At 41.9% G+C, this 25,954-nt stretch overlaps 1 protein-coding gene across 2 annotated transcripts in view; it reads right to left on the reverse strand.

Moving 5' to 3' along the window:
- The window catches only part of C10H1orf21 (chromosome 10 C1orf21 homolog), a 246,360-nt gene that overhangs the window by 162,789 nt on the left and 57,617 nt on the right, over positions 1-25,954 (reverse strand). The window contains exon 1 of one of the 2 annotated variants that reach the window (XM_053606788.1): positions 22,158-22,254. The exons of the other annotated variant lie outside the window; for it this stretch is intronic. The gene's annotated coding sequence lies outside the window, so the exon portion shown is untranslated. Of the gene's footprint in view, positions 1-22,157; positions 22,255-25,954 lie in introns of those variants that run through there. 2 annotated transcript variants of the gene reach the window in all.

Below are 25,954 nucleotides of genomic sequence, written 5' to 3' on the forward strand. Positions count from 1 at the left end.
GATTACAGCAGGCTAACAAAAATAAACATGTTAAAACAATTTTTGTCTGTTTTTAAAAGGATGTCTCTGTTATTCAGGCATTAGGTACAGGGGCAGGTGAACAAGCAGATTGGACGAGATTACACCCAATTCAGATGATGACTCAAGACGTTTCAATTTAATCACTTCAATTTAAAAGTGCTATTGCTCAATATGAGTTCTCTCCAAATCATAAATAGATGAATATTTTTGGTTTTGAAGTGTACACATTACTTTTTTTTTTTTTTTTTGAGACAGAGTCTCAAGCTGTCGCCCTTGGTAGAGTGCCGTGACATTACACCTCACAGCAACCTCCAACTCCTGGGCTTAAGCGATTCTTTTGCCTCAGCCTCTCAAGTAGCTTGGACTACAGGCACCCGCCACAATGCCTGGCTATTTTTTTCTTGCAGTTGTCATTGTTGTTTATCAGACCCGGGCTGGCTTCGAACCCGCCAGCCTCGGTGCATGTGGCCAGTGCCCTACCCACTGAGCTGTGTGCCCCGCCCCACGTTATGTATTTGTATTTTTTTTTTCTTTGAGACAGAGTCTCAAGCTGTCCTGGGCAGAGTGCCCTAGCATCACAGCTCACAGCAACCTCAACTGTTGGGCTTAAGCAATTCTCTTGCCTCCCAAGTAGCTGGAACTACAGGTGCCTACCACGACACCCAGCTACACATTATGTATTTTTATAGTAGTAATTTAATTTTAAGAGTGATGTTTTCAAGTTTTACAACTTCATCAGCAATATATAGTAATAATTTACCCATTTACAGGTGATAATTATGAAGTCATCTGCAGGGGAGAAGATCTCCAATTCATGAAGTTAATCCTAGATCATTGGGGAAAATTTACCATGTCCTTTGGATTCTGCACATAAATGCTTGTCCAATTACTCGTTCATTTAATCAACAGATATTTATTTAAACTACTAAGTGACAGACATGTGTTTGGTAAATACTGGGGATACAGTGGTAAATTAGATAAGCTACGGTCTCCTTCTCTCTCCTCATAGAGAGAGAGGATGATTACAGAAGAAATTCTGTACAGAGAATGAACAATTACAGAAGAAATTCTTTAGGAAGACCAGCTTTGCAACAATGCGTACAGCTATTGCAGCTTAAATACAGGATGACAGGGAAGTTCACCTCACAGGCACCTGACTTAGCTTGGGAAGGGGAGTGTCAAGAGATGTCAGGTTTGATACCTGACCACAGCTAAAGACAAGTCACTAAAACACCACTCAGCTGCATTGATGTGAAGGTTTCATTTCTACTGAAACTACTGGAAATTCTTCCACTTAACCTCAAGCTCATTGAGGCCTCAAACTGAGCACACCTTCAGAAACGTATCCCTAAAGACTGCTAGAACCATCTGCTCACAAAGGTTCCCTTCGGTTGGAACTGTTCTCACAGAAAAACTAGCATTTTTTTGACTTCCCGTTTTTCCTTTAGCTTTGCTCAGCTTTTCCCTCCCACCCTCACAACCTCTATTCACTCACCTCTCAGAAACCACAGCAGTGAGAGAGGTAAGCCTGATGGAGCAAACAAGCTAGCAGAGACCACAGCACCGGCAGATCTGAGTCTCATTCGCACATTTTGTTATTAACAGCATGCTAGTTCTCAAGTCAGAGAGCAGGGCGTGAGAAGTGAACCGAGCATCCCTTTGATGCTTGATGGAATCCTCTAAAACTAAGTACCACTGAGGATGATTTTCTTAAATCTAAGTGATTTATTTTTATTTTTACATATACATGGATGTATTAGGTTTCCATTTTTTTGCCTTCACAAAATTAAAAAGGCTTAAAATGCAATAACAATAACAATGTTTCAGATAAGGACTAGAAACAAAAACCTTGTAAAGAACATACGAACATAAATACAATCAGAAAAGGAATCAGATAATTGCTACATTGAAATATTAAGCAATAACAATAATAATGATGCAAAGAAAGTAACATTCATGTTGTCAAATAAGAGTATGTCTATTATAGAATGCTCTGACTCTGAGATTCAGTATGAAGTCATCAGTTTACTTCTTCTTATTATTTTTTAAGTCTCAAAAAATAGACAACTAATATTTATAAATAAAAGTAAAAGATAATTTTGAAAAACAGATCATGCCAAATCTTACAGGCAATAGAAAAAGAAGAAATACTTCCAAATCATTCTACTTGATCGTGATTTGTGGGATAGGATCTTCAGGCCCCTCTAAAAACATCAGGTTTGATCAACTGCCTGTGGCTTTGTGTAAAACCCTCCCCAAATGACTGTAATGTCTACGTTATCTTACACTGTGTGGTCAGAAAGTATAATCCACAATACCACAAGCTCACCTAATTTAATGCCATCTTTATGGGATAGTTTCCCCAATTTTGACAAAATACATCAACAAATTTTTAAACTCAATTGAAGTTCAAAAACAGTATTAAAAAATGTGTAGCTGGGCGGCGCCTGTGGCTCAGTGAATAGGGCGCCAGCCCCATATGCCGAGGGTGGCGGGTTCAAACCCAGCCCCGGCCAAACTGCAACAAAAAAAAAAAAAAAAAATAGCCGGGCATTGTGGCGGGCGCCTGTAGTCCCAGTTGCTCAGGAGGCTGAGGCAAGAGAATCGCGTAAGCCCAAGAGTTAGAGGTTGCTGTGAGCCGTGTGACGCCACGGCACTCTACCGAGGGCGGTACAGTGAGACTCTGTCTCTACGAAAAAAAAAAAAAATGTGTAGCTATGCGTGTTTCTCTTGCCTCTCCTTACACCATGCCACAAGCTACAGGAAAATATTTCTATTTACATAACATTATGGGTAATTTCACTTTCTGCTAATTAGTCATGGACTTTTTCATTTTAAGATGCAAAAGCCAAAAATATTGTATACAATTTCCTTGTCCAGAAAAGCACTTCTAAGAAATGAATTAAAAGTGATAAACTCCATGAAGAATTCCTAGGCCAGAAAGACCATGCATATGCCATAGGAGGCAAGGAGCACTGGAGAGACGTCCATTCTCATTGCAATGGGCACAGTGAGAGCTAGGAAGTCAGCAGTTAAGAAAATGATGTAGCCACACTATTAATAGATCATAAGCAAAGCGCTCCCTTTCTTCTTCTGATTAGAAAGGGAATCAAGACAAGGCAATGTCTAAAACCTCCTTTCTTTTATTAAAGAAAGAGCCAACATCTAAGCTACATAAAGAAAAAAAGAAATATATATATAACTAATCAGTCTGTTTGCCCATCTGCTCTGCTTCACTCTAATGAGTGTTAATATGGCAGCCCACTGGGGGGAGGGGAAGAAAGGCAGCTTAAAAGTGATTTCTAATCTTGCACCTTTGGTATCCTTGGGCTACTGTTAACACCATTTCACAATGCATTGTGGATGTTAAAATAATACAGAAAGAGATGTCACATTTGATATGAGAATAATTTGGAAAAGTCAAACCTCCCTGTTACCCAGAAATTGCTGGCATCACAGAACACATCCATTCCTCGCCTCACACTCTTTTGACGGCATGACAATCAACAATATGTTGCTAACTCCAAAGACACATGAGGTTTGGTGTCTGCCTTCTTTATGGGAAAACTCTCACTTCTGCAGACAATAACTGTACAGAGGTCTCTGGTAGAGACATCATAGTAAGTATTATGCAAGAGGACCCATCTCTGTTGGATTTCTGCTGTGAAGTGTGGGGATCAGGAGAGAAGAGTCCAAGTGGAAACCACTGGAGAGGATGTGAGAACCCCACGCTCAGGCTTTTAGACCAGTCTGGCTTTAGGTCTCTGGACTGTTTCTTGGATTCTATGATCTATCTGAATATCAGTCCAGGAAGTGATGCTGAGGATAAAATGACCACTTATAAAATAGCCATATCTTACCTAAATTCAATCCATTTACACAATTTGTTCTCAATACTCAGGATATATTTGCAAGCCTGAAGCCCCACAAGGGCTAAAGATTACAAACCAGTAACGTTTTGACCCAAGGGTGTTGCTTTTAGCCACGTATAAGCTGGAAAAATGAACAAAACTTAGCTCTCCTGCTTCTTCTTCTCTATCCTGACTTTAGTGAATAAAATTAATTTTAATAATGTTTCTTATAGTAGTTGGTTAGAAGAAGTTTGTGGAATTATTTTTCTTCAGCTCAGGAATTTGTGCCTTTATCTTGCACCTGAAAACTCTTCTCTTGTGTTATCTGTGAACGTTCACATCAATCCATACATGGCTACACTATGAAGGTAAGAGAGGAGAACACCAGCTCCTGATTGAAGTCACACATCCACAGCAGCCTGGCCCTGTGCAGAAAAGCTATGCTGCTTCTGGATTTGCTCCTCTGTGGTCAAGGCCAATGGCAGATATTCCTATGCTTGGAGTTCTCTTTCTTCTTCCACTTCCAAGATTGAGAATACCAAGAATATTTGCAGGAAATTGTCAACCTGTGTTGGGAGGTGACCTTTTCTACCACTGCTTTTATGGGAAGAAACCTGTGACTAGGATTTCTTGATAGCTGCACTGCTGGTTCACCATATCACATGAGATAAATTCTAGTATCCTAAAAATAATAATAGCTACATCCGTCTTCCTTTTTTTTTCTGATTTTTCTTTTGAAAATCTAAGTAGATAAGAACATGCTTTGAAAAGCACTTCCATATACCAGGTAATATTCTGAGAATATTCTGCTATGTCAGGATGGGACACTTCTCATCAGACCCCAGACTTTTCATGAGTGCTACGTGGAATCTGTTTGCCCAGAGGGCTCCTGGCAGGTGGTCATGCTGGCCTAACCCGAGCACACCCAGACTATTGACAATCAGAAATGGACAGAGAAAATGAAAGAAAGCACTTGGAAAGGGAAAGATACAAAATCAAGAAATGACTAGAAAGTGGAAATAGAATAAGTACTAATTACTAAAAAGCACAATTTGGTTTTAATCGGAATAAATAAATTGTAATCCTTTCAGAATGGCCAGGGAAGGCTCGGGGCCCATAGCATAGTCGTTATAGGGCCAGCCGCATACACCAAGGCTGGTGGGTTTGAATCTGGCCCAGACCAGCGAAACAATGATAATTGCAACCAAAAATAAAATAAAATAGCCAGGCGTAGTGGCAGACACCTGTGGTCCCAGCTACTTGGGAGGCTGAGGCAAGAGAATTGCTTAACTCCAAGAGTCTGAGGTTGCTGTGAGCCGTGACATCACAGCACTCAACTGAGGGCGAGATAGTGAGACTCTGTCTCAAAAAAAAAAAAAACATGGCCAGGGAAAAACATCCCAGGAACTCTATGTGTTGAAATGTATCATAATGAACAGGTATGATTCCTGCCCTTGGAAGATCAGCATTCATACAGGGCTAACAATGACATTAATGTATATAGGTTACAGGGAAACAAAGGATCAGAAATGTTTTTGAGGATTGGAAGATATTTCAAGCTAATTAAATTAGTGCTTGTACCAGCTTCATTTTATGTGGCAAGAGCTACAGGAACATGTAGTAAAATACGCTACTCTTAGACCATCAGTGAGCATTCGCTATGTGGAGGACAGTGAAACAGATGTCATGTCAGTTTCAAGGTTCCGGTCATCCCTAACTCCATAAACTGTGACAGAGAACTGTGGTTGGATTATCTCTTAATCTCTTGAAACCTGTAGGTTACTTTCATGTTGCTGAAGGATCATGTGTGGATGGTCTCTTTTTTCTTTAAAGAGTTAATGCCATTGATCCTTTGTCCCACGAGCACTTCTGGAAAGCATAAATGATGTTTTCACCACTGCATTAGAAAGCCTCAACCTTTACCCAAGACCAGTGTAGTCCACATTTTCAATTCAATGCAATCCCAAATTCACTGCCGAAACAGCTTGTGTCTCAGCCCTGAGCTAGTTACTGCAGACAAAAGAAAACATGACCAGTAGGCACAGAAGACTATGAATTATCTAAGCTAATCATTAGAAGCAAATGGATAACTTAACCTCTTTTACTTTTACATGGATGGAGCTGGAACATATCTTTCTTAGTAAAGTATCTCAAGAATGGAAGAAAAAATATCCCATGTACTCAGTACTATTATGAAACCAATTTATAACCACTCACACTTTCATATGAAGAGTAGATCACAACTATGGCTCATGATTAAGGAGGGAGGAAAGGAAGGGAGGAGGGAGGTCAGATTGAGGGAGGGTGAATGGCGGGATCACACCTATGGTGCATAATACAAGGGTACATGTTGGATCTATTGGAATAGAGTATAAATGTCTTAACACAATAATTAAGTAAACAAGATGAGGTATATATTAAACAGTATGATGTAAGCATTCCTAATTCTATATGAAATCAGCACATTGTACTCCATAAATGCATTAATGTATACATGATGTGTTTATGATTTAATAAAAAAATACTAGGCTCACACACACACAAAAAAAATAAAATAAAATGGCTTAGACCTCATAAATTTTGAAAGGACAGCATATGGGACATAGCAAATCATAGAGAAAAGGTAGTTATTGTCATTATCATCACTGTCATCATTATTACATAATGGAATGTGGACGAGGGCACCTATAACACTTGCACTCTGGGAGGCCATTGCTCCCTGAGCATTGCTTGAGCTCAGGAGTTCAAGACCATCCTGAACTAGAGACCTCTCCCTCACTAAAAATAGAAAACCTATTGTGATGGGCACCTGTAGTCCCAGGTACTCAGGAGGCTGAGGCAAGGGGATCACTTGAGGCCAAGAGTTAGAGGCTGCTGTGACCTATGATGCCCTGGCACTCTACCAAGGGCAACAAAGTAAGACTGTTTCAAAAAACAAAACAAAACAAAAAAAAGGAAAGTAGATGGACTTTAAGATGAGAGAGGCAGAAGCAAAAGACACCAGGAAGAAGAGATGGAATGAGAAATGAGAGGTAAATCTGGGCAGCTTGGTGGTTCTCAGAATTTACACCAAAGATAAACAGGGAGACTGAACACAGACAGAAAGCCAGAGACAGCAGCGCTGCAGCAGGAGCACATGGCCTTGAGCAGCACCTGCAGAGCCTGAGCAGTCCAGGTGTCTCTGCTGTGTCGAGAGCAGAGACCTCTGGGAGGCATACCCCAGGGCTCACTTGTGGCCTTCTACAAATGAAGGTCAGTGAGGTCTCCCAACCTGCGCCCTGGCCTTGATGAGTGGGCAGCTCACATCTTCCCACTCTTCTATGTTCACATGTCTGTCTCCTTCAGCTGGCAGATTGTCAAGGCCATGCCCATTTCCTAACCATTGCTCTCTATACTGCCTCCAGAACAGTGTCAGGCACATAGTAGGTCAGCAATAAATGCTGAATGGATGAATGCTCTTAGAAACTTCTTTTTTATAAGGATTTAGAAGCGAGTGTCTCTCAGCCCCATGTCCTGGGTCAGCGGCATGGATAGTGACCCCTGTAGGACAATACCAATAACTAAAGTTAAAAATGTTTACCCGAGCCTTCATAGACACTTTTAAATTATGTTCAGTATATGCTCCCTAAAAAGATAGAAAGGGAGCAGTGATATGTAATACCATACCAGGATGATGGAATTTTGACAGCTTTTGCCACTTGTACGGTTGGCTCCAATCTGCTCAAGAAAACGGTGCCATTTATTTACTTATCCAACAGTCATTTGGGGGGGAATCTGCTTAGTTCTCAACATTCTTCTTACCAAAATAGGTAAGAAAGCTGGACCTTGATATCTGTTTCCTCACTGCCCATTAGGATCTAGAGCTATTCAGCAGTGCTTTTAGATCTGAAAAAAATAAAGGTTTTGTTTCTGAAATTTAAACCTTTGATTAGCTTTCCATAACAAAGAACCATTTGCAGATGATGTCCTTAGAAGGCCAAATATAAATTATAAATATCATTTTCAGGTAGCACAAATCAATGCCCCTTTAACCTACTGAGGTTTTTTTCCCCTTTTTTTAAGGCACCTCAGTTCTCCTACTACTGTTAAAGAATGCACAAGACTTTTGGGAACCTCACTGATTTTGTAGTACTCAGCCAAAAATACATTCCGTACCATCATCTACTAAAAGAAAACAAAGAGCAAGAAGCTAAGAGAACAGACTCGAGAGGACAAAGCAAAGTCAGCTGAGAGATGGCTCCTCCCTTCTAATGGACCAGCATTCTCCTACCCCTGCCCCTGACCAGTCTGCTCATGGCTCTCGGCTGAAGTGTCTTCCCACTGGACCTACCACCATCATTTCTCGGATGTTTAATGGGGTTTAAGACAAGAAAAACATGAACGTGAAAGATGCTTCTTCCTACCCTTGGTGCTCTTCTTTAGCCACTGTGCAGCTATCAAGAACACATAGGGTTACAGGTGTTATGAGCTATGATGACCTTGCAAATGTCACCAAAAACTGTAGCCTACTCTAATTATTTCACATCAGCCCAATGTTCTCTGTTGGAAGTAGCATAATGAGTGAACATGGTGTTCTTTCCTACTTGCCCAGTAAAATGTACTTAGAGAAAGAGAACGGGGTGACAAGCTTAGTAGAACTGGACAACATGGGCAGGAGTGACATGCCTATCAGCAGGACACAGCAGTTCAGCATTAAGACATATCGACCAGCACTTCACGTCATGAACGTTCTCCAAGGGATCACATTCAGTGCTGGCCTGAGACATGAAAGTTTGATGTTTTGATCAGAATAGAGCGCTAAATGTATGGCTTGAAGATTTACACTCTCATCAGAACAAGTTCCACAAAAATAGGTGAAATCGAGGATTTGACCACGTTCTAGCCTAAGGGGACCTTTTGCTCCAGCTGTCTCTGGGAGCCCTCCAATGGGTGGCCCAGCTGTGGTGGTTACATTCCTGAATATGACTAAGGTACACACAGCAAACTGCTTATCACTCCTACATCTGGGAAGACTGTGACCCCCACCAGCACTTTATTATGTTACTGCCATTACCACTCCAGGAACAGGCCTGCAAAAATAAAAAGGCAGGGCAGGAAGGCTCACGCCTGTAATCTTAGCCCTCTGAGAGGCCTGGGTGGGTGCACTGTCTGAGCTTAGGAGTTCAAGACAAGCCTGAGCAAGAGCAAGACTCTGTCCCTACTAAAAATAGAAAAACTAGCCAGGTGTTGTGGCAGGTGCCTGTAGTTCCAGCTACTCGGGAGACTGAGTCAAGAGAATTGCTTGAACCCAAGAGTTTGAGGTTGCTGTGAGCTATGATGACTCCATGGCACTCTACCCAAGCAACAGAGTCAGACCCTGTTTCAAAAAAAAAGGCATACATTTTCTAATTCCAAGATTCTTCTGAAAATGTGAAAGAAATTTTAGGATCCAAATTAAAACCTGTATTTGCAGAACATTTTCTTGAACAAGCTCCTAAACTTCTTACTTATGCATCGGCTTTCCTTATGCTATGTTTTTTGGGTCTTATGCATTTTTGAGAGAAGAAAAAAGTCACATGGTCATGTCCAATGGCCACTGGCAGTTTTTAAAGCATCAGAAAATGATTAAAATTTTTGGCAAAAGAAATTTATTTCTCATAAATGCATAATTTTCCCATTAATTTTCTAAAAGAAAGACAAGCCAAGATTCATAATACTGATGTCACTGAGCCCTTCCTCTGGCACCAAATCCTCCATGACTCCCAGTACATTTGGGATAAAGCCTGACATACATACCTGGATTTTCAAGCTAGACATGACCATGGTCAAGCTTTGAGAAGAGTTTAAGCTACCCAGCCCTGCTGACCTGCTGTTTTCTCTTCCTACTGCTCCAAAGAAGCTAGCACCCTCTTCATCACATCATCAATCAATCTAAACTCTGATTTAGAGAGCTAATTATTTGGTATTCCACAGCCATCACATCAGGTGGGTCTCAAAGACTATCCCACTCCCTCAATATTCTGCTCACAGTCCCACCTCTCCACCACTGCTGAAGCTTGTATTTTTCCAGGAAAAAAGCCTTTACAACATTCCAGGCCTTCCCTTGATTTTTCTCTTTCCTAAACTCTGACTTAGTTAATTATTTGGTATTCCGTAGACATCTCTTTGTAAATAGATACTCAGTGCTTTGAGGGAAGAAACCATTTCCTGTGTTTGTCTCCCCTGTTAATGTTGAGTGCCTTACTAGGCAGAGAGGAAGAAATCAACAAATACTCTCCAAAATGGCAAGCAGTGAGTTTTCTTCATCTTCCCATCTCTGCACCTGCTACCACTGCCTAAAAGACCCCTCTTCCTTACCTTTACCTGGATCTAAGTAAACTGTTCCTTCCAAAAGTTTCCAGTGCACCTGATAATTACCTCTTCACAGCCCTCTTCTAGTGCAGGGTATTCTCTTTTTTTGTTTGTTTGTTTGTTTGTTTTTCCCTGTGGACTTCCCTTTTTTTTTTTTTTTTTTTTGGTACAGACAGAGTCTCACTTTACAGCCCTGGGTAGAGGGCTGTGGCCTCACACAGCTCACAGCAACCTCCAACTCCTGGGCTTAAGCAATTCTCTTGCCTCAGCCTCCCGAGTAGCTGGGACTACAGGCGCCTGCCACAACGCCCAGCTATTTTTTGGTTGCAGTTCGGCCGGGGCTGGGTTTGAACCCGCCACCCTCGGTATATGGGGCCAGCGCCCTACCTACTGAGCCACAGGCGCCGCCCAGTGCAGGGTATTCTTAATCATCAATTTCCAGTTGATTGCTTCCACAAGTCTAGTGTGCAATTCCTTGAGAGGCATAGACTGTATGTTCTTATTCCCTGTTGCATCCCCAAGTTTCCAATAGGGCTTAGCTCAGAGCATGTGCTCAATAAACAAATAATAAATGGATCCCTCCAGAAGAAAGTTTAAACTGCTTCTCATGGAACTCAAGACTTCCCATCGAATCCATCTTCAATCCCATCTAGCTTTCTACAGGCACCTGGCTCTGGCCAGGTTAGAGCAGCTAGTAACCCCTGCATGGGTTCTCACAGTCTAACCCCGAGTGCCTCTGCTCAGTCTTGCCCTTAAATAGAAAGCCCTCCCCCACTAATCTCTGCCTGTTATTCATCCTTCAAGGTCCAGAAAAAGTCTTACCACCTCTGGGAAATCTTTCTCCAGGACGCTCAGATTGTTCCCTTCTCTGAAGTCATCGAGGGTGTCTACATGGCCCATTCATCACCTGCCAGCTTGCCTTATGTCTACAGTTATCCTTCCATCTCCGTCTAACTTGGCCCACTGGGAGCATCCCTCCCTCTGAAGTTACCATTTACTTCTCACTGAGGAAATAATTATCTTTGCGGCCTTGGGACATCTGTACTGTTCTACAGTGTTAACTTTTGTGCATTTTTGTCTCGGTACCTCAATTTATTTATAAATTTTTCAAAGCAAGTCGTATTTTCAATGTCTTTGATTCTATGCAATTCTTTGCACAAAGGAGGTTAATAAACATTTGTCACCTGATATGTTGGCTAGAAAGCAAAAGTGTACGAAAGGAGAGAACTATGGAAATTATTTAAACATTAAAAAAAACTTTACTCAATTTTGATATGAGGACAATTAATGACAATTAAGGTTATGGGAGGGGAAGCAGAAAGAGGGACGGAGGGAGGGGGGTGGGGCCTTGGTGTGTGTCACACTTTATGGGGGCAAGACATGATTGCAAGAGGGACTTTACCTAACAATTGCAATCAGTGTAACCTGGCTTATTGTACCCTCAATGAATCCCCAACAATAAAAAAAAAAAAAAAAAACTTTACTGGAAGGGCAGCTGAAAACTTCTGACTATTAGAGGCTGCATAAAATGGTCAAACGTTGATAGTATAATTACACCATAATTTGGTAAAATTAGTCTTGGAACAAAGGTTATTTTTAAATAGAAACTATTGTCTATGTGATAAAAAACTTATGAGAAAATTTAGCAGAAAAGGAATAAAAGGGAAAGAAAGTAAAGTATATACCAAGACTGACATCCTCAACCCTACCCTTGATCAAGAGGGCTGGCCTGTAGCATTGTCAACTGTATCAGCTGACTTTTATTACAAGGTTTAATTCATGACTAAGTTCATGCCATGGCTTTTCAAAGCCTTTCCCAACAACTCCCTAAATGTGAACACAATAATTCTACAAATGTTGCTTGGGGAAGAGGGGGAGTCAATATCTTTGGCCTGGTCTTCATGAGTTTTTTTTTTTTGGTAGAGACAGAGTCTCACTGTACAGCCCTCGGGTAGAGTGCCGTGGCGTCACACGGCTCACAGCAACCTCTAACTCTTGGGCTTACGCGATTCTCTTGCCTCAGCCTCCCGAGTAGCTGGGACTACAGGCGCCCGCCACAACGCCCGGCTATTTTTTTGTTGCAGTTTGGCCAGGGCTGGGTTTGAACCCGCCACCCTCGGCATATGGGGCCGGCGCCCTACTCACTGAGCCACAGGCGCCGCCCATCTTCACGAGTTTTTTCATGTACCATGTCTGTTTAGTTTCATTTATTTTCTACCTCACTGCATTCCCCCCAAAATATGTACAACAGCTGCTTTTAACCATAAATAACAATTTTGGAACACAAATGCTGTGTTTGAGGTTCAGTAATTCAGGGTTCAGTAACCTAGCAACAGAATGTCAAGACATCTCCTAATCTGTGCCCTCAACAGCCAAATATCTACATCCCTCCAAGACCCAGGCCTGTAGACCTGCTGTTCAAGCGAGCTTTGGTTAATTACAAATCAACACTGCCCAAGGACAAAAATATCACAGAACACAGGAGCCTTTTTGCTAGGCTTCAGAAACCTGAGGATCCAGGGATATAAATAGGAAATATACATATGACTTGGGAGCAGAGGCCACAAAGTTGCCAATTAGATTTTTGCCTGGAGAAAACACAAATCAGCCAACATCTATAACCCTCTAACAACAAATAATGGGCATATGCTTTATATACATAGGCTAAATACAGGTTTTAATGGAAAATAAAAATGTATCCATCACTCGGTATATTCTGCCAGATGAAGATGACAGGAAGAAGGGCACACTTTAATATTTCATCTTAACAAATTAATGAGAGTTGAATCCTCATCTCGAAGACATATTACAAGAAATAACGACTCAAGTCCTTCTCCATGTTGGGGAGTTTGGTTTGGTTTATCAGCTCATCTATCTCATGTTAGTGAACTCTGGCTTCTAATGTGCATTTGCAGTTAAGGGTCCTTCATTTCTTAAAAGAATATATATATTTTCCTTCCCTACCCAATAGTGAAGGTCATGATACAGGAAAACAGCATAACAGTGTCTTTTTTCTTAATCAACCATTCCAGCAGAGGCAAAAATAAATGAAATGTGGGAGGCTGTTTATTTGTATGCCAAAAAGAAAGTGAAGTTCTCTACAGGGCGACGTGATCATTTATTTTCCCAAATGAAGCAAACAAATCAAACAGGAATAAAACAGGAGCCCACACTTCATCATTCATGGTGTAATGAGTTCTTGTTAGATTAACCATTCTCTTCCCCTGCTATACTAACTCCAAAAAAACAGATAGACAATGACATCAGCAAAAGAGCCAAACCATCAATCTCTAAGGCAGGCAGTACAGCCGCCATCCCTGGCCCCTTTTTAAACATTAGCTGACTTCTGGCTGGTGGCTCTGGTTCCAGAGTGCAGAAAACAGGTTCAATGATAGAACAAGTCTTTGGGAGGCAGCAACCACCATGAGCAGACTTGCAAGGAGCAGTGACCTGGATCATAATGACCCAAACCTGCTGAGACTCTCCCCATCATGGGGTTGCCTGTGCAATGTGCTCAAGGTCAAAAAAATCTTGGGCTCGTTGAATTGTGTAGTTCTTCCCTCTGCTCCAATGCAATCACCCATTTTTAGAAGCTGAATACCAACAACATTCTGTCAAGAAGACCAAAGACGGAGTGTGTATGGCCTTGGGGACCCCTATCCACTGGCATTAGAATAACTGGGCCACCACACTGCACACAAGAAACAGGCCAGTTCAAAGCCCAGTTGGCTGAGGCTCTGAGGTCCTCAGCAAAAGGGATGGCCAACAGGATGAATGGGATGGGTGTTTCTGGGTCAGGGGAGCGAGGTGAGATGCTGATACTGACAATCCTGCCTCTAGCCATGATGCTTGGAGTTTACGAGGATGGCAGACGTGCAGGACGCAGCATTTTCTCCACAGCTAGAGAAAAGGGAGGACGCTTGTTCTCAATGGCAAACAGTGATGGAGAATTACCAAAATCAGAGCATTCACTGGTCTCACAGGCACAAACACAACTAATGTTTACATACCGCTTCACCATCTGCAGGCTCCTCCCTTCACACACACTGGCCCTGTCAACCTACCAAGGCCTTATCTAGAAGAGTTAAGACACTGACAATACAAATCTAAATCCCAGTAAAGTCAATCCAGATTTAAATCACTCATAGTGGGGCAAGGAAGGACCACCACCTTTAGAAAAAGGAATAGTCACCTCTGGTTGATTCCCTCTGCTAGAGAGGTGGTCAGTAAGTAAAAAAAATCAGTAAGAATATTGAAGCATATTCAATGGTACTTAAACACCTCCAACCTTAGTATCTCTTGATAGTACAAGCACAACTCAATTTCTATTGAACGTCTCTTGAAGCTGCGTTTTTTTTCTTTTGGAGGATGGGACAAAGTCTCAGGCCCAGGGTAGAGGGCAGTAGAATGATCCCAGTTCACTGCAGTCTTGAACTCCTGGGTTCCAGCAATCCTCCTGCCTCCACTTCCAGAGTAGCTGGGACTATAAGCATGTGCCACCACTACTGGCTAATTTAAAACAATCTTTTATACCAGCTCTTGCTGTATTGCTCAGACTGGTCTCCAACCCTGGGCCTCAAGCAATTCCTCCACCTCAGATTCTCAAAATGCTGGGATTACAGCCTGAGCCACCAAGCTCAGCCTACTGTGGCATCATACCTCACAGCATTCTCAAACTCTTTAGCTCAAGTGATCCTCTTGCCTCAGCTTCCTTCCCAAGTAGCTGGAACTATAGATACAAGCCATACAATGCCTGGCTAGTTTTTTTATTTTTAGTAGAGACGAGGTCTCACTCTTGCTCAGGCTGGTCTCAAACTCTTGAGCTCAAGCAATCCTACGACCTCAGCATCCCAGAATGCTAGGATTACAGGTGTGAGCCACCATGCTGGGCCCGCATTTTATTTTTGATACAAACATCCATACAGGAGCCTGCTTCTGACAATGGGGGCAGAGCAGGACAAACACTGGGATTTGCAGACTCACTGGGTGACTTCTCTCCCACCTCTTACAAGCCCCTACCCCAGCATACTATTTCAATCATCATTACCACCTACTAATAGGATTTTGAATTAAATCGATGACTAAATGTCTATGGAGAAGCAGTGATGATTCCCAGGATAATCACTAGCTCTGCTGTCCTGGGTGTGGAAAGGGCCCATGTGTCAAGTCAAGGGCTGGAGAGAAATGGGGTGAGGGGAAACGGGTATGTGCTAAGGACACTGAAAACAGCCAGCAGAAAAGTTGAGAAGGGAACAGAAGCAGAACGGAAGCGAAGGGAACAGACGTGAAAGTTCTTTAGGACAGTCTCCCTGTTAGGTCACCTTAACCTCTAGGCTCAGCAGCACTTCTGGTTTCCAGGAAGCTTCTGGGTCCCAGTCCCGCCCACAGTGCTCTCAGGTCTTCCCACGCCCTACCCACACTGACATCTTGCGTTCCCATCTCCCCATGTAGACCACAAGTGACAAAAGCAGGGACTCTCTCTTACTCGCTTTCTAAACCATCCACCCAACCCCGAGACTGTGACTGATGCCCAGAGGGTATTAAGTACATGTTTGACAAAAAACAGATGAATCTTAAAAATGTAAAAGATGTTAACAAATAGATACAAGCCATAACAATACTGGGCAGCTTTGGCATCTTAAAACACGCAGCACAAGGAAAAATAATAAATTTATTTTACAAGAAAGTGAAGTCATTCAGTCACTGAGCAATGAAAAAAAGGAGAACAACATACCGTTTCTCTCAATAATCTGCAAGGCCATCCTAGGTTCTTTTACAACTGGTATCAATTCCTTGCAGGTACAAATTTAACATTCTGTACTTTGCCCTAAAAGTCTTAGGGAAAACCTTAAAAGAGTCTGGTTTACCACCCCCCTTCTCCCGGAACCACTTATACGTTGGAAAAATGTAGCCTATTCTAATAGAGTGATAAACTTCTTAAGTGCAGGCTATGTCGGAAACTAACGTGAAAAGTTTAGAGCCTTGGAAAAGTCCCTGTGACACCAGATTTCCCCAGAAAAGGATCAAGATACAGGAACAAAAGTACTTCATGACAAACAGAATAATGTTTGTTATAGAAAGCAATTAAATGTAAATGCAATTACTATTGAGATACTGCTTTTGAAATAAAGTGTACATAGCATTATTAAAGGAATGGAAAAAACTTTGATAGAATTACCTCTAGAACACAGAAACTTAATAACAATATGAATACTAGTCTAATTTCCGGTCACTAAAATTTGCCACACAAAATCATTTATGCAAGAGTTAATTTCTCACTCTTTTTAGAATTTCATCATTCTATCCTCACTTTGTTTCCCAACGAAAATTTTCATGCCCCTTAAGCTCTGAATCAAGCCTAAATTTGATTCTTTTAAAGTTCTTTTCATGGCATATATTCACAAATGAATTGAAATTAACACGGTTATGAGAAAATTTCCGAGTCTCTTGTAATAACTGGCAGTAAGCCCGATTCTTGTAAAAGCCAGAGTTGGTATAAGTGAATGGAGATGTTAAATTGAAATACTTTTGGATTATTTCAAATTATAGCAGAGTTGAAACCATATCCACTTACTATTCAGTACACATGTGCCAGTCATATTACATAGAGTAGAACCTCTGTAAGTTGATCCCCCAAGGGACTATAACTAGTCCACATATGGAGGTGGTCAAGATAAGGAACTAGGCCTGCTGTACTAAGTACATGTGGTGCATGTCCAGTCTATGAAAATTATGTCAGCTTCAGAAGGTGGTCAACATAGGGAGGAGGTCAGCTATGGAGGTTTTGCTATACTATAGATAGTAGTATAGAATAGTATAGAATCTATACTATTTTCTATAGATTCAAACAGTCTAGATGGGTGGTTCTCAACCTTCCTAATGCTGTGGCCCTTCAATACAGTTCCTATGGGTCACGACCCACAGGTTGAGAACCACTGGTCTAGACCTAGAAGCATGGATGTTAACTCCTGTAGAAAGGACCCCTTTTATCTGCTTCCTCAAAGGCGACCAGCACAGATGAATGGATAAACATGAGATTGTCACAAAACTTCTTCCCTTGTCTCTCTTTTGGAGTGAAGAGAAGGATAACAAAGCAAGCACCAGGGAACAATCTAGACCAGGGGTGGGGAACCTGCAGCCTTAAGGCCATATGGCCTCCCAGGTCCATAAATGCAGCCTTTTGACTGAACCCATATGGCATGAGTCACTGTCCATCCTTTCGTGCAGGGTCTTCAATGTCCACATAAGAACACATGTGACCTTCAGGCTGCAGGTTCACCACTCCTGGTCTAGACCCTGGATAATAAAATAGTAAGAACTTTCCCTACTGGGATCAGTTGGTCAGGCTTTCAAATAGCTGGTACAAAGCGCTATGAAACATCTCTGGTTCAAAGTTCTGTGTTGGCAGGAACAGAGTCCCCTTGGTCACGCCTTCCCCATACTTAGCACTCAACACCACCCACAAAGGCAGAACGGGGCAGGTGAAAGAGCTTAAACTGGAGTCAACCAGACTGCAGGAGAGTGAAGCTCTGCTGTTTACCAGCTATGACACCCGGCGGGGTTAATCTCTCCAAACCCATTTCCTCGTCTATAAAACGAGTATAACACTATCTGCCTGATAGGATCGTTCTGAGGATTTAAAATAAATCATTTGCCATGAAGTCAAGAATTTAAAATAGGTACTTAATAGAAAATAACTGTCGGGCGGTGCCTGTGGCTCAAGGAGTAGGGCGCTGGTCCCATATGCCGGAGGTGGTGGGTTCAAACCCAGCCCTGGCCAAAAACCACACACACACACACACAAAAAAGAAAATAACTGTCATTATCAATAAGTGAATACTTACCAAGAAGTACATACGCCTTTAAATGATAAAAATGGCCATTATTTCCTAAATGATCTTTATACTGAGCACCCCTTCCATAAAAAACACCTCAGATACTCAAAGCTGATGCAACTCCCTTTCCCTTTATCTGCACTATAAAGGGAATGTCTGCATATTCCCTTTATCCCATAACAAATCAGACCGAAGAAAGGAAAGGAGGAAGCACGCTGACAGCTGGCAAGCCGCCCGTCCACCAGGCACAAAAGAACAAGCAGAAGGGTCCAGGGAAGGCGGCACAGAGATAGCAGCATTCAGTGACCGAGCCCGAAAATCAATGTTCATGTGAATGATCACAAAAGGTCAGGTTGTCTGTGGTAGCTTGATTCTGCTAAAGAAGGAGAGAGAGAAAAAAATCTCTATAAGAAATACTTCCACCCAGCGAGTCAGCCTGGACTCCCTCCAGCTGAAATCCATCCTCTTCCCTTTGGGTTCTCACAGCATCTTACTTGCTTCTCCCCGACAGAGCTCAGCGCAGCCTATTGGATGTGAGCAGGTAAACAGTTTTTATTCCTCTTTGCTCAATTATTATTTGTTGAATATAGCATTTCACTCTTCAAGAGGACAGATGCAATTCTAGTCACTTCTATATCCTCAGCAAGTTCCTTCCTTCAGGTTAGAATGAAAATCAGAACACTCTGTAAGTACCTTCATAGATTACTGCCTTCCTGGCAACATTATGGAGCATCTATTTATAACGCTAAAATCCTGGAGGTGATGCTATCATAATTAGATGGCAAAAGACAATGGCAAACCAATTGATCACCTTCACCTTTTCCAGAAAGCTACCTCAGATAGGTTCTTCCGCTTGGTTTGGTCTTTTCTCTCCCTAAATGCTCAACTTACTCACTTTTTTTTTCCCAGTAAATATATACTGCTGCTGTGAGCCAGTGCTACATTAGGCAAACCTGGACATATATGAATATATGTGTATATTTGTGTATATATATGTGGGGTGGGGGGGCTATTGCGTTCAAATGAGTGACTGTCAGAATGTAAGAGCAACAAGGTAAGAAATTACTGTGCGGTAAGGTAATTGACATCAACAGCATAAAACCAAGTCCGGGAGATACAGTTACAAAGTTTGCCTGGATGGAGCCAGGGAAAGTAGGATTTGAGTGGAGACTTTGAAAATTTTAACATAAAAAATATCAGATTTGGCACTTGTGCCAGAATAACCGCTCCTAAAGAGGAAAAGTGGGAACTATTTTCCATAAAAGAATATACACATATCGTAACCGTTCGGAAGCACCACGTTTCTGTCTCAGAGGCAAAGCTTTCATATTGCCTTTGTTATTAGCTATGATGGTGAAATTACTTCACTGGGTTCATAAAGAGGAAGTCGAATTTAAGCAGGAAGCACTGAAAAGAGAACAAGTGGCAACCTGGCAACCTGCAGAAGGCAAGAATCAGGATTCAGTCTATATACCCTCACTCATCTCAAAGAATGAGATTCAGAAAATATCACTTAGTATAGAGTTTATTTGAGGATAACCACTGGGGAAACAGTGTCCAAAGGTTTGGGGTCAGTGCTTCAAGGTGGGGCAGCTGAGGTTTCACTTACATAGACAGAAACAGTTTTAGCAGGGTTGCAACCTTTCCCATATGAGGCCAGTACATATAGTACAGAGCTTAGTACAGCCTGCTGCATTCCAAGGAAGATTGCTTTCAAATTTCACGTGGAGAAGTAATGTTCCAAGGAGGGGGGAGTCTTTCTTCTGTTGCAGGTTAGTCACTCCTTATCATTTAGAGGAAAAAAGCAGAAGTTGCATCTGCATGCTAGGTGACTCAGGTTGCACAGCCACATTTCTTTTAAGGCTCAGAATAAGTCAAAGTTCCAATAGCTTTAAGTTTAAATTATTTAATTGCATACTCTACAGAGGTCCTCAAACTTTTTAAACAGGGGGCCAGTTCACTGTCCCTCAGACCATTGGAGGGCCAGACTATAGTTTAAAAAATATGTATGAACAAATTCCTATGCACACTGCACATATCTTATTTTGAAGTAAAAAAACAAAATGGGAACAAATACAATCACACCGCCTCATATGGAGTTTGAGGACCCCTGCACCTATACACAGAGAATTATATAGGTTCTGAAAGGGTTCTCAGAGACTACTAGTAAAAATTTGACAGTGCAACCCAGAAATGTATAATACCCATAATATCCCAAAGTCTGAATGTGATATATTCATCCATTCACGATCTCATTCAGGATCCAGTATATGCCAGGTGCCATGCTAGATGCTGGAGATATGATGAGAACAAGGAAGACATGAAGTTTTAAATGGCTATTTGAAAGGGTTTTCAGCAAATATTAAAATTAATATTAGCAATCCCAGAAAGGTAATCATTTGTGGCAGTACTTTTATGCTGTCCCCAAAAGGAAAATATACCTGTTAAGGGGGAACGTATTAAAGGGGAATTCTTGATTTGGAGGTAGGAGAAGGCTGGACGGCTCTCAGCTACTTTCTAAGACTTTGTTTCTCAAACTGTACCCTGAAAACCAACAGGATTGGGATGTACCTGGAATCTTTTCAGGAATACAGTGTCTCCGTCCAATCCCAGACCTCAGAATCTGCAATTCTAACAAAATCCCTAGCGAGTCCTATGCACAGTGAAGTATCAGAAGTGCTGTTCTCATAGGTTTTATTTACAGGTTTAACTGCAAGACAAATTATCCTCCATTTGTGACAGAATCAGGTCCTGACGGGCTCCTTCCAACTTTTGAGAGGCTTGGGGTTGGGGACTTTTCTCTGACATGTCAGAACAGCAAAGAAACACTGTGAAGGGTCACACAGGGCTGAGTGTGCTGAAGCCATTTCTGAATGGCCCAAAGTGTTTATTCACTTTGGATAGAACTGATCCTCAGCAATAGACAGGTAAGGAGGGCTCCACAAAGAGCCGGATTCTGCACAAGAGAAACAATGTCAAGGAACCTGAAAAACCACCCAGGATCAGCTCTAAGTTCCATCTAGCCCAGTACTATGACAATGGCACTGAAAGCCTAGGGAGAGCCCATTTGCCTTTATAAAATGTCAGGTCATAAGGTTAAGAACAAATCTACAAATACCTGTGTTCTCTTATTCTTAATAGTGAGATTTTTGAGAAATTCAAATTCAGGGTTGGCACCTGTAGCACAGTGGTTACGGCGCCAGCCACATACATCAAGGCTGGAAAGTTCGAACCCAGCCTGGGCCAGTTAAACAACAATGACAACTGCAGCAACAGCAAAAAAATAGCCGGGCGTAGTGGCGGTGCCTGTAGTCCCAGCTACTTGGGAGGCTGAGGCAAGAGAATTGCTTAAGCCCAAGAGGTTGAGGTTGCCGTGAGCTGTGACGCTACAGCACTCGACCGAGGGCAACGTAGTGAAACTCTGTCTTAAAAAAAAAAAGAAAGAAAGAAATTCAATTCAGATGTCAGCATAGTTGTATTACTAGGCATACATGACACATCACACTTCATTCAACACTAATTCCTACTTTTAAAATGTAGACTGTTTTGAAACAAGGATATAACTAATTCATTTGAAATAACCCCATGAAGAAATACATTTACTACCCTCTAATTCCTCCAAAGAATGTAGGTGTCTGACAACAGTTTTACACCTGCTTGAGATCTGTCACTCACAATACGTAAGGAATTTAGACAAACCACACTGTAGAACTGGATCCCTTGTGAAGGACCTGGTCTCTTCCATATGCTATCGACCTGTGGGGTGTGACGCCCACTGCTGCTGGACCTACGCTTAAATTTACCCCAAACTATCTGCAAGTGTAATTACTAATTCTGTTTACACACACCTTGATAACAGATTATCCATACATAAGGTAACATTTCTAATCCACTCAACCATATCATACTGAAGTATATAACATACATCAAAAACTTGAAATATTCCCATCATTTCCTTTGATTCTCCGTTTCCATTACCAAATATGGGTTACGTTTTAAATATATAGAATTCTCCACTCACTGCCTTTCCAAAGGTAAATAAAACCAAAGAAATTCACTCTTTATGTGCATTTTTTAGCATTTTTCTCACAAGTCTGCTGTTGATGGTATGCGTGCTTACCTGGGTCCCTTCAGGATCCCTCTGCTAACCTGTCCATGTAATGTTTTGTTTCTTGCTTTCAAGTTTGGAAACAAATTTCAATCAATCTCTCCAACAGCTGGAAGAAAGATTAAATATAAATTCTCTTCTCTTTCAGAGTTTTCTTTTCAAATGATAAAAGCACCTTCTGGGCAAAGCAGGAAGAGTAGCTCCATTTAATCTCCAAGCCAAGAAGACAATAGCTGTGAAATACCTGGTACTCACAGTCTCCCCTGAGGTTTCACACACGAAAACTAACAGCTATTTCTTGAAGAACAAGTCAAACACGGCAGGTATAAACAAATAACCTGTTTAAAAAAAATTGGTTGTGGTCAGAGATTTCTTAGAGATTAAAAACTAAAATAGGTGGCAGTGCCAAGCCAAGCCAACGCTTAAGACAGGCGAGGATATTAACATCAGTACGTTGAGCAAATGATGCAAAGACAAAACACAGACCCATGTTTACACTGACTTGTTTCCTTCGAAATAAATGTAATACTAATTTCCCAAGAAAGACAGTCCGAGTAAAAATATGTCATTAAACTAGGTAACACGCAAACTAAAATTTTATGAAAGAACTGCAAGACAAAAAATAGTCAGATGCCCAGCTCTCCCCTAAACCTGCACCCTGCTGTGTTTACCTGGGGCTGCAGAGATGCAAAAGTCTGAGGTCGGGGCGGCACCTGTGGCTCAGTTGGTAAGGCGCCGGCCCCATACACCGAGGGTGGCAGGTTCAAACCCGGCCCCGGCAGAACTGCAACAAAAAAATAGCCAGGTGTTGTGGTGGGCGCCTGTAGTCCCAGCTACTCGGGAGGCTGAGGCAAGAGAATCGCTTAAGCCCAGGAGTTAGAGGTTGCTGTGAGCTGTGTGATGCCACGGCACTCTACCGAGGGACATAAAGTGAAATTCTGTCTCTACAAAAAAAAAAAAAGTCTGAGGTCAGTTCAGAGTCTCTGAAGGGAACAGGGTTTAGTTCTATAAGACAAGCTTGGCTGAGATAAGGTTGGCTGGTGGCTCACGCCTGTAGTCCCAGCACTCTGGGAGGCCAAAGCCGCTGGATTGCCTGAGCTCACAGGTTTGAGACCAGCCTGAGCCAGAGTGAGACCCCCCCTCCAATCTCTAAAAAAAATAGCCAGGGTTTGTGGCCGGCACCTATAGTCCCAGTTACTTGGGAAGCTGAGGCAAGAAAATCGCTTAAGCCCAGGAATTTGAGGTTGCTGTGAGCTGTGACACCACAGCACTCTACCAAGGGTGACAAAGTGAAACTCTGTCTCAAAAAAAAAAAAAAAGATAAGCTTGGCTATAACACAACTCCCGTCCTCCCAAACCCCAAAGTGATGTGGGCTGTGGTCTTCATCACTTAGAGACACTTCACAGTGTGCCTCCCAGCTAAAAGATTTTTCTAGAAACAGACTACAGCTCCTGGTTGGTCAGTTTACTGTTTAGGAGGGACACACCAGGTGCCTTTGGAACACGGCCATCCTCCCTAAGAAAGGCTTTATGCGTCCTTCTGGCTGAAAGTCTTCCGCTCATGACACCAGTGAAAGAGTTTAGGGTAATAACAAGAGAGTTTAGGCAAAGCTACTAAATGTTTTAAAGGCCTTAAACATCTCTCATCACCTAGAGCAGTTTATAATAAAACTGTGCTGGGTCACAAGAGAGACAGAACTCAAGAGGGGGCAGGCAGAGAGAACCAACAGACAGATACCAATTTGGCTCCTGCCCTGTATTACCTGAACAATTTCATCAATTCTGGACAACACCACGAATAAAGTAAATTTTCTGTGTTACCTGTCTATGGAAAGATTAAGCAAAGTTTCTTCTAAGCCTCCACACAGGTACATTGTGAACAGATTAACAATCATGGCCTTTCTACAGGCAAACGATGAATGTGGTGAACCGGCTTTTTTCTTGCCACTTGGCCACGATGGCTGATATTACCTGGGGCAAACAGACCTTATTTCGCAAGCAGAAAACCACAGAGCTCACTTCTGGGGCAATCCTTAACTCTGCTGTTTCTGACAAATACAACAGCATCCATGACCCACAACCAATTTTGATTCCACCTACAAGAGGAGAAGTACATTCCCTCTTTGGACTGGTGGAATTATTCTCACATTCATATCTGCAAAAGAAGGGAAATTTTGCTTTGCATCAGGCCAAATCTTTGTGAAAGGAGTAAGCCCTTCCTAGGAGACAGCGTGGCCAGACCATCATCCTTCCTTTTCTCCCGTCATCCTAAACTTTCTGTTTTGTAAACAAGAAATAAGCTCCCTCAAAGAAACGTTCTGTGAAACTCTAATTAGGAATGCTATTATGTTGCACATGAACACATCTAGGAGTTTCCTTTACCAGGAGGGAAATTTCATTTAAGTGGTTAGTTTTGACTTTGACTTGGGATCTCAATGTCACAAAATAGTTCACCCTCCAGGGAAAGCAAAAGATTGCTTGGGGAATGGTTAGTGCTTTTATTCCTTTCCAACAACAAACAGTAACATTTATCTCTAGAAAGAAAATAAAGGATGTAATCACTCAATGGAACATTTGCTTATTAAATTTATAAACATGAAAAACTCGAGCTTTGGGTGCTCAGAATTGGCTAATGCCTTTCTGTGAACTTGGAGCAGAAGAGGCCTCAAATGCGCAAAATAGTAATCACTGGAGAGGAAAATTCTGCAGCTAGCTTTTAACTCACTTGCTTTCAAGCATGCTGTGCAATCATGCCTAGGTCTTTAGAGAAATGTGTGTGTGTGTGTGTATGTGTGTGTGTGTGTGTAGAATCCTTCAGAGCCACAAAACATAATGTTACAACTTGATGGACAGATTGAGATTAAAATAAATGTTCCAAAATTGGGTAAAAATATAAAAATTACAAAGTACAGACATGGCAATTACTTTTATGTGGGTTATTTTAAAAATTCATAGTTTTAATAAGCAATTCTTATACTGATGGTCAATTCAGAGGTCACCTTGAAACTTTTTTCTTTCCTTCTCATTTCTGATTTTAAAGCACACAATAACTCATTAACAAAAAGTTGGTTGATTCCTCTCCTAACCTTTAGAAAGGTTTTCATCCACATAAAATCTAATTAAGCATAATACTGATATGGCCATGGCAGAGGACAGGAAAGTGGAAGCGAAAGGACAAGCAATTTGGCTGTATGTTTTGATAGACTTTATCTGGCTCTGTGTGTGTGTCTGGGAGTATGTTTTGTGTGTGTTCTTGGGCACGCCACAACCTAGTAGGCAGCTACCTCACTAGGAACATCACCCCTGCTACTTAGCACCATAAAGCTCACAGATATGTTATTCTTTCTATTAAACAATTGTTGTATCCATTAAAATGCATACCTTACTGGGCAGATAGCACATTTCCTTGACTTAATGCTGCAGGTGGTTGATCACCCGCAAGCTCTTCCTTGGGAAAGGGGAGTCCAGAAAAGGGCAGCGATCAAATTCCCACTTAGTGGACTCCTAGGAAGCCTGCACTCAGAGTGGTGATTTCTCCCACCCTGACCCCTGTGAACTCCATAAAGAGGTGCTTCTCTGCTGGAAAACTAAGCCACAACCCTCCGTGCAAACTCTATGCATGACCCCCACACCATCCATCTTCTCCATGACTGTATCAGGCACCCACGGTCTTCTAAGCCACCAAATTTAACACCTGGAATTGAAGGCATTAGCCACCCCAATCTTAGCATCAAAATACCTCTCTCTCTCCATCTTGCCTTCTATGTGTTACCCACCTCCTGAACACCAGGAGGGAGACTTTTCTGTGT

Source organism: Nycticebus coucang, chromosome 10, assembly GCF_027406575.1.
Source record: "Nycticebus coucang isolate mNycCou1 chromosome 10, mNycCou1.pri, whole genome shotgun sequence".
Lineage (NCBI taxonomy): Eukaryota > Metazoa > Chordata > Mammalia > Primates > Lorisidae > Nycticebus > Nycticebus coucang.